This window comes from Saccopteryx leptura, chromosome 11 (assembly GCF_036850995.1).
Source record: "Saccopteryx leptura isolate mSacLep1 chromosome 11, mSacLep1_pri_phased_curated, whole genome shotgun sequence".
In the NCBI taxonomy this organism is placed as follows: Eukaryota; Metazoa; Chordata; class Mammalia; order Chiroptera; family Emballonuridae; genus Saccopteryx; species Saccopteryx leptura.
This window is the reverse complement of record NC_089513.1, coordinates 66161385-66169953: the sequence shown is the minus strand read 5'-3', so window position 1 is coordinate 66169953 and position 8569 is coordinate 66161385.

The following is an 8569-nucleotide window of genomic DNA, read 5'->3' as shown; positions in this document are numbered from 1 at the left end:
AAGGTTGAGGTCCTCAAATTTTAGTGATGAGAACAGTTTTCTGTGGTTGGCAAATATGCTGGTATATTCATCAAGCTATACACACACATGCATGCATGCACACACACACCCACATTTTTATTAGAAATATCCTTGACTTAGCAGAAAGTCACCTGACAGAATTTATTTAATGAATAAGAATATCCAAGCCTGACCAGGCAGTGGCGCAGTGGATAGAGCATTGGACTGGGACACGAAGGACCCAGGTTCAAGACCCCGAGGTCGCCAGCTTTAGTGTGGGCTCATCTGGTTTGAGTAAGGCTGACCAGCTTGAACCCAAGGTCGCTGGCTTGAGCAAGAGGTCACTCGGTCTGCTGTAGCCCCACCGGTCAAGACACATATGAGAAAGCAATCAATGAACAACTAAGGTGCTGCAACGATGAATTGATCCTTCTTATCTCTCTCCTTTCCTGTCTATCTGTCCCTATATCTGACTCTCTCTGTCTCTGTCACACACACAAAAAAAAGAATATCCAAATCTTATGGAAACTCAACTGCTATCCTACAGTGCTCAATTGTCCCTACTCTATATATTATTATAAAAGGAATACCTTTATTTTTTATAACATTTTATAGTTTGTAGATCACTTTGCAGACATTATTTATTTGCTCTTAATTATAATCTTGTAATTATAGTAGTGTTTTATTCCTGCTTCCCAGATAGGAAAACTGGGGCTCTGGGAAGAGAAGGGTCTGGCCCAAAGTCGTGCTACTTGTCAGCGGCAAAGCCAAGGGTCTCATGCATTTCCCACAATAACAGCGAGTCTTAGTTATGGTTAAATGTGTGATAATTAATTACTGTTAGGTAAAGAAAGACAGCAAAATTTATGAATTGTAATATCTTATATCCAAGACAGTAACAACATGTTGGACTTTAGATTTGTAACAGAATTACAGGCATAGACCGAATAATCTTAGCTTTCATTAATTACTTCCTGTTGAAAATTGGGATATGCCTCTTTGTTAGCAAAAATGGAATATTTTACTGCTTAGCTTTATGGTCATCATCTCCTTTCAATCAACAATATTGGAACACATTATAAAGCGTTACTAAACAAAAATAAATATAACACTCCTTTCTAACTCCTTTTTGTAACATTTCCACCTGAATTTCCCAATGTATCTACAAACTGATACATCCAAACACTTTCCTCCCCAAACCTGCTTCTCCTTCAATGATTCTTATCTTTATATTAAGGGGCAGAAACAAAAGCGGGTTGAATATAAAGGGAGTGGAAACCAAAGAACCAAACAAATTTCAGGTTCTAGAGGACATGGGAGGAGGTGGCAGCAAGACCCAGGGGGAGGAAGAACCTTGAAGAGAGGAGGGGACTCTCCTCTGAGTCTGGAGTGAAAGAGGGAAGAAGAAAGCTGACTTTGAGAGACACTTTGAGATGTGGGGGTAATGTTTGGAGTATTTAAGCCCCGTATTATTATTTTATACACACACACACACACACACACACACACACACACGGAGGTGAGATAGAGAGACAGACTCCCTCATGCGCCTGACTCCACCCAGCAACCCCATCTATGGCTGATGCTCTGCCCATCTGGGCCGTGCTCACAACCAAGCTATTTTTAGCACCTGAGGCAGAGGCTTCATGAAGCCATCCTCAGTGCCCCAGGCCGATGTGCTTGAACCAATTGAGCCATGGCTGTGGGAGGAGAAGAAAGAGAGAAGGAGGAGAGGGAGGGGAGAAAAAGCAGATGGTTGTCTCTATCTGTGTGCACTGACCCGGAAGTGAACCTGGGACTTTCACATGCCTGGTCAACGCCTTACTACTGAGCCAACCAGTCAGGGCCCCTGTATTATTTTTAACATTCCTGATTCATTTAATAAATGAATTAAACCACATAGTTGTTAGCATGTAGAGATGTCCAGTCAGAGGTTGGAAGGTATTAAGTAATGGGGAAAAGTGCCAAAACAGATTTTGTCTTTATTACCAAATTAAAAATGGAAAGATCTTAAGAGACTGTTGTTTTCATGGGAATTCAAGCTGATGCATGTTAGAAAAATATGATTTATTATACTATGAGGAGTTTCTAAAACTGCATCTATTCTAATATTTTGTTTTTAAAGAATAATTCAGTTTATTTTTGTTTTCCCAGAAAATTTGAAGTTTATTTGATTATAAGAAAAGAACCAGTTTCTTGATAATATTCAATGTTTAGTATATGGGGAAATAGATACCGTTATATGTGGTTGGTAGAAGTTTAGGATTTTAGCTTTTCTGGAAGGAAATTTGGCAATATATTTTTCAAAAACCTTAAATATATGCATATCCATTGATACCATTTCATTTTCATGACTCTTTCTTAGAGAAATTATTATATGGGTACTTAAAGATGTATTTCAAGAATATTATTTGTAGCCAAACAGTTATAACAGCCAAAAGGGAGGAAGAACCAACATGTTTGTAACAAAAGGTTAACTAAATTATGAAACAACCATAACGTGATATAGTTGAATATATATTAACATGGAAAGCATTAAAAATTTTTATTAAGTGAAAAAGCTCTGGCCTAGTAGCTCAGTTGGTTAGAGCATTATCCTGATAAACCAGGGTTGTAGGTTCGATCTCCAGTCGGGACACATACAGAAATCAACCAATGATGCAGAAATAAGTGAAACAAGATGTCAGCGTTTCTCTCTCTCTCTCTCTCAAATCAACAATTAAAAACAAATAAAATCATATTGCAAAGATGTATGCATAATATAATCTTGATTTTGTAAAATTGTGATATGCATTCATTTTGCATATCACAAACAGCCTAGGCAACTCATACCAGTGTTCTGTCTGGGTATGAAATGGTGGTGATTTTTTTCCTTTGGGTTTATTTGCATTTTCTACCACAAACAAGTATTATTTGTATTGTAAGTAATAACAAAAAAACTGAATTTAAAGCAAAATAAAACCAAACAAATTCTAGTTTTATCTTTATCTACAGTCCTTAAGGGAAAATGTCCAGAAATTTCCTTCAATAAGACAAATCTCTATCTACTCATCCTTCTGTAAATGTGCTTGCTTTTCTTTTCTTTTCTTTTTTTCTTTTTTTTCTAATTTCCGAAGCTGGAAACGGGGAGGCAGTCAGACAGACTCCTGCATGCGCCTGACCGGGATCCACCCAGCACGCCCACCAGGGGGCGGTGCTCTGCCCATCCGGGGTGTCGCTCTGTTGTGACCAGAGCCACTCTAGCGCCTGGGGCAGAGGCCAAGGAGCCATCCCCAGCGCCCGGACCATCTTTTGCTCCAAGGGAGCCTTGGCTGCGGGAGGGGAAGAGAGAGACAGAGAGGAAGGAGAGGGGGAGGGGTGGAGAAGCAGATGGGTGCTTCTCCTGTGTGCCCTGGCCAGCAATCTAACCCGGGACTTCCGAACGCCAGGCCGACGCTCTACCACTGAGGCAACCGGCCAGGGCCTGTGCTTGCTTTTCTTCAAGCATCAGTATACAATGCAAACTTGTCTCACTTAGTTCTTTCTGTTCTTTTGCTCTAGTTTTTAGCAAAAGAAAAGTAGTATTTTTTTGTGTGTTTTAAAAATTGTGAATGTGACTCTTTCAGCTGTATTGCAGACTACACTGGTTGGAGATAACCTGGGAACCTAACCATAATTTAGAACATAATTCTAATGGAAAACATTCAGACTTCCAAAGAAATTTACAAACGTGTTTTATTTTGATTGAATTTATTGTGATGACGTTTGATAAAATGATACAGGGTTCAAATGACAAATGTGTGGGTTTTTTTAAGTGTCTAAGGTTTATTTTATTGATGTTTTAAAACACAAAGTTAATTTTGTCATGGAATTATTCTTTTTCATAAAACACATTGTCCCAATTATTATTTTACAGAAAAAGTAACATTTTGAGTTAAAATATAATTTTAATTTATTAAAAACAATGATTTTAAGGTAATGATTACAAAATTATTAGATTTTAGGATAGTTATTACAAGTGGTTGTTGTTCATTGACTGTATCCCCTAAAAAGATATGTTCAAGTTCTGTATCCCAGTACTTGTGAATGTGACCTTATTTGGAAATGGGGTAATTGCAGATGTAATCAAATTAGGATGAGGTTATAATGACTTGGGATAAGTCCTAATCCTATGACTGGAATCCTTATAAGAATAAAAAAATTTGGACACAGTTATAAGAAATTTGGAAATATCCATTTGACTAGAGGTGGAGATAGAAATGAGACACCCACAAGCCAAGGAATACCGTGTTTTGTTTTTTTTAAGGGAAGATTTTCCTGTACTTCATCCAGTTTGAGATTCCTGTAACCTGAGGCTCTGTGGGAGATGGCACTCCACAGAAATGAGCTGTGATGAGTCAGGGTTACCAGCCTTCTTTTGTCCAGAAAGCACTTCTATTCAGCTACTGGAAGTGCCCTCCCTGCTGCGAGACCTGGCTTCCTCCTCTACAACCTGCTCCTCACCCCACCCCTCAGCGCCTGTCACCATTCCTTCTATGGGGCTCCTGGTTGTCCTTCATAGACTTCCAGGACCAGCTTAGTCCTTCATTACATTGCTTCAGTGGAGGCGGCCCAAGTTCATCACAGCTTCTGGTGTGGGAGTACCACCTTTTTGCCAGCAGCAACTACGGACTTTTTTTGATCACCCAGTTAGAGGTGTGTAACATTTAGACCTAACGAAATGACTTTTAGTTTGGAGTATAACTAAACCTGTGGAATTTTATGGTATTTTTCTGGATTCAGCTTCATTTCCCTGTCAGCAATAATTTCCCATGCATGCCTAAAAATAAAGAAGTCAAATTTATACAAGACTCATCCTTTTCCATGAGACAAACTGACTTTATTTCCCATCTCGAATGGAACTGAAATTCAGCAGTTTGCTTTTTTGTATTTTCCGAAGTGAAAAGCGGAGGGAGACAGACTCCCGCATGCACCTGACTGGGATCCACCTGGCATGCCCACCAGGGGGCGATGCTCTGCCCATCTGGGACGTTGCTCTGTTGCAACCAGAGCCATTCTAGAGCCTGAGGCAGAGGCCATGGAGCCATCCTCAACGCCCGGGCCAACTTTGCTCCAATGGAGTCTTGGCTGCAGGAGGGGAAGAGAGAGACAGAAAGGAGAGGGGGAAGGGGAGAGGGGGAAGGAGAAAGGGGGGAAGGGTGGCAAAGCAGATGGGCGCTTCTCCTGTGTGCCCTGATCAGAAATCGAACCCGAGACTTCCACACACCTGGCCAACACTCTACCGCTGAGCCAACTGGCCAGGGCCTCAGCAATTTGTTTTTAACAAAAGTTTAGAACTTCAAGGTCGGTAAGAAGAGTGAGGGAGGTATGCTAGGGGGTCCATGCAATAACAACAGGGCTGGGCACTGTCCTTTTTTAAAAAACATATATCAATTCATTGAATTTTCACAATAGTAGTCTTTTGAGGAACTATTATCTCTATTTTACAGTTGGAAGAAATTCAGGTACAAGACATTGATTTGCCCAGGTCTCACACCTAGCAAGCAGTAGAGGCGGGTTTCCGCCCACGTGTTCGGGGCGGCTCTCCAAGGCTGCCTCACTACTGCCTGACAGTGCGCTGACCAGAACTGCCCGAGGAGCGCGGCTTCTGGAATCCACACGAGGAGCTGATACCGTGATTCCCAGCGTGATAGGTGGTTGTAGGAGTAGATTGGTCAAGTCAAGGGGTATTTTAAACTTTAACTTAAGAAATCTTCAAACTCAATCTTCAGTGAGGAAAATAGGACTGTTCTGGTTGAAGTGTGGGAGGGGGAAGGGCAGGACAAGGGAGGAAGAGCAGAGTCCCACCTACTCAGACTTTTTCAAATACATCCCTTGTGACACTTTAGGGACTTGGAGCGGCATGGTTTGAAGAGTCCTAGGTAATCAAAAAGAGCACCAGCTCTGCAATCAGGAGACCTGTGTTCAAATGTGAGATCAATCCATCTATTTATAGTGGATTCAGTTTCTCACCAGCAAAACAAAGTCCATCGTTATTTAACACGGCTTTTGTGGAGGATTATGAGATGAAGTATGTAAGAGCACTTTGAAATTGCAAAGCAATGTACCGTTTCCACAGAGCTTTGATTTGAAAAGAGGCCCAGGTGGCAGTGAGGCATGATGCACCTTGGGTAGTCTTGAGTATTTGCAGAAAAACTGGGAAGAAGGCAACCCTGGGCAATGTCAAGAGGGCAGCAGTTGGAATACTAGGGTTAAACGAATTATGTCTCAGCGAAAGCATGTCTTCCTCCTTTGAAACAACCACCAAATTGCAACTAAGAAATTTTGTTTTAAGCTTAGTGGTAGAGTGTTGGCCCAGCATGTGGAAGTCTCGGGTTTGATTCCCGGCCAGGTCACACAGGAGAAGCACCCATCTGCTTCTCCATCCTTCCCCCTCTCCTTTCTCTGTCTCTCTCTTCCCTTCCCTCAGTCAAGGCTCCATTGGTGTAAAGTTGGCCCGGGCACTGAGGATGGCTCTGTGGCCTCTGCCTCAGGTGCTAGAATGGCTCAGGTTGCAGCAGAGCAACACCCCAGATGGGCTGAGCATCGCCCCCTGGTGGGCATGCACGGGGGTGGGGGGTGGGGTGGAGCAGGAATCCCGGGGGGAATCCTGGTAGAGGGGGATCCCAGTCCAGCACATGTGGGAATCTGTCTCTCTGCTTCCTCGCTTACTTCAAAAAATACGAAAATAAATCTTTTGTTTTAGAGGTATCTCCTCAATTGAATATGAAAGATGAGTAAGGAACTACTACTGTCCATCTGGTTACCACTGTATGTGCAGTGTAACATAGTACCTAGGCACATAGTAAGTGCTCAATAAAAACCCACTGAATAAACTGGGAAGAAAAGTCAAAGAATGTTCACTGAGCCAACAAAGAAAATAGATTTTGTTAGGGGATGTGGCTATGCCTCACAGTACAATCCAAATGTTATAGCAGCTACAGAACCATGTGGCAACAGGGGTACTGGCCTTGGCAATCTCAGCTCATGTGCCACGTTAATTTCATTTTGGACTTTAATATTAAATGTCAAACTCCTAATTTTTATTTTCTTCTTTTCCAAGTGAGAGGAGAGGAGATAGACTCCTGCATGTGCCCCGACTGGATCCACCTGGCAACTCCCATCTGGGGCCAAAGCTCTGTCCATCTAGGGCCAAGCTCGCAACCAAGCTATTTTTAGCGCTTGAGGCAGAGGCTCCAGGGAGCCATACTCAGCACCTGGGGCTGGTGCACTCAAACCAATCGAGCCATGGCTGCAGGAGAAGAGAGAGAGATTGTGAGAGAGAGATAGAGAAGGGGGGGGAAGGGGTGAAGAAGCAGATGGTCGCTTCTCATGTGTGCTCTGACTCGGAATCAAACCTGGGACATCCACATGCTGGGCCAACTCTCTACCACTGAGCCAACCAGACAGGGCCTCCTTAAATTTATAAAACGAGCATACACTGAGATTTCTTGATCTAATTTTCAAAATGTCTTTATACTTCATTCCACTGATTTTAAAAATACCATTCATATCAGGGATGTTGGGTCTCAGCTGATTTATATTAAGATGTTTAAAAATAACATGCAAGTTCTTTCAGACCTAAATATCATACATAATCCATATAACTCCAGCTCCTACAGAATGCATCATTAGTGCCCATTTCATTGCTGCCACAGCGGCGACTCTAGACTCCTTTCCTAACCTGGGTGATATTTCAGGCTCCTGCAACTGAAAGCTCTCCTCAGCAACTGCTCAGTTCCAGACATGTCCTTCCGTTGGGCAGGCAGCTGCCTCTATCTTTAGAAGCATTTGATATTAACTGCCCATATAGCAGGTGCTCTTTATATGCCTCCTATAAAGTCGTGGTGATCTGTATTCAATACTGGTTTTAAGGATAAACTATTCTCATTCTTCTAAGTTGAGAAATAACAGGCCCCCCACCCCCTCCAGTAGGTTAACAGTAAACTATTTTGGTGCAAGTGTGAAATCATTAGTATAAAACATCTCCAGATAAGAATGATCCGTTCACAAGGTCCACTTCCAGGTCGTGGAAGGAAACTTTGATGTTCCTTTTGGCACTGCAAGGGGCACCTGCCGTCTGTACTTTGCGTGTTCCTAGAGTTCCAGGTTTCTTTGATTAAGGTATGGGACCACATTTCGTTGCCCAGAGTTATTTTTAAAGCACAAGCATACCCTTGCTATTTGGATACTGGACATTCTCTCTGTGCTCTCGTCATGGAGCTGAACTGTCTCTGAATGCCTCTTAAGCAACTTTGCAAAATGATCCCTAGCACAGCCTCTTGGCCCCTTTACATGAATTTATGGATATCAAATAACTCATGCAACTCTGCTGGCCTTTGGATGACCTTCAGTATTCTTGTGATAAGAACAGAAATCATTATTAATAGATTAGACATACAGGTCCCCTCATATTCCAAATAAACAGGCTTCTTTAGCTACTTTTCCATTGTCTCTCTGTAGCTTCATTTTGCTGAGCAGAATAGCGGCTATCATCAGAAGAAAACTTTTCCTCCTTCTCAGATATTGGGGGTCAAATATCAGCAGAACA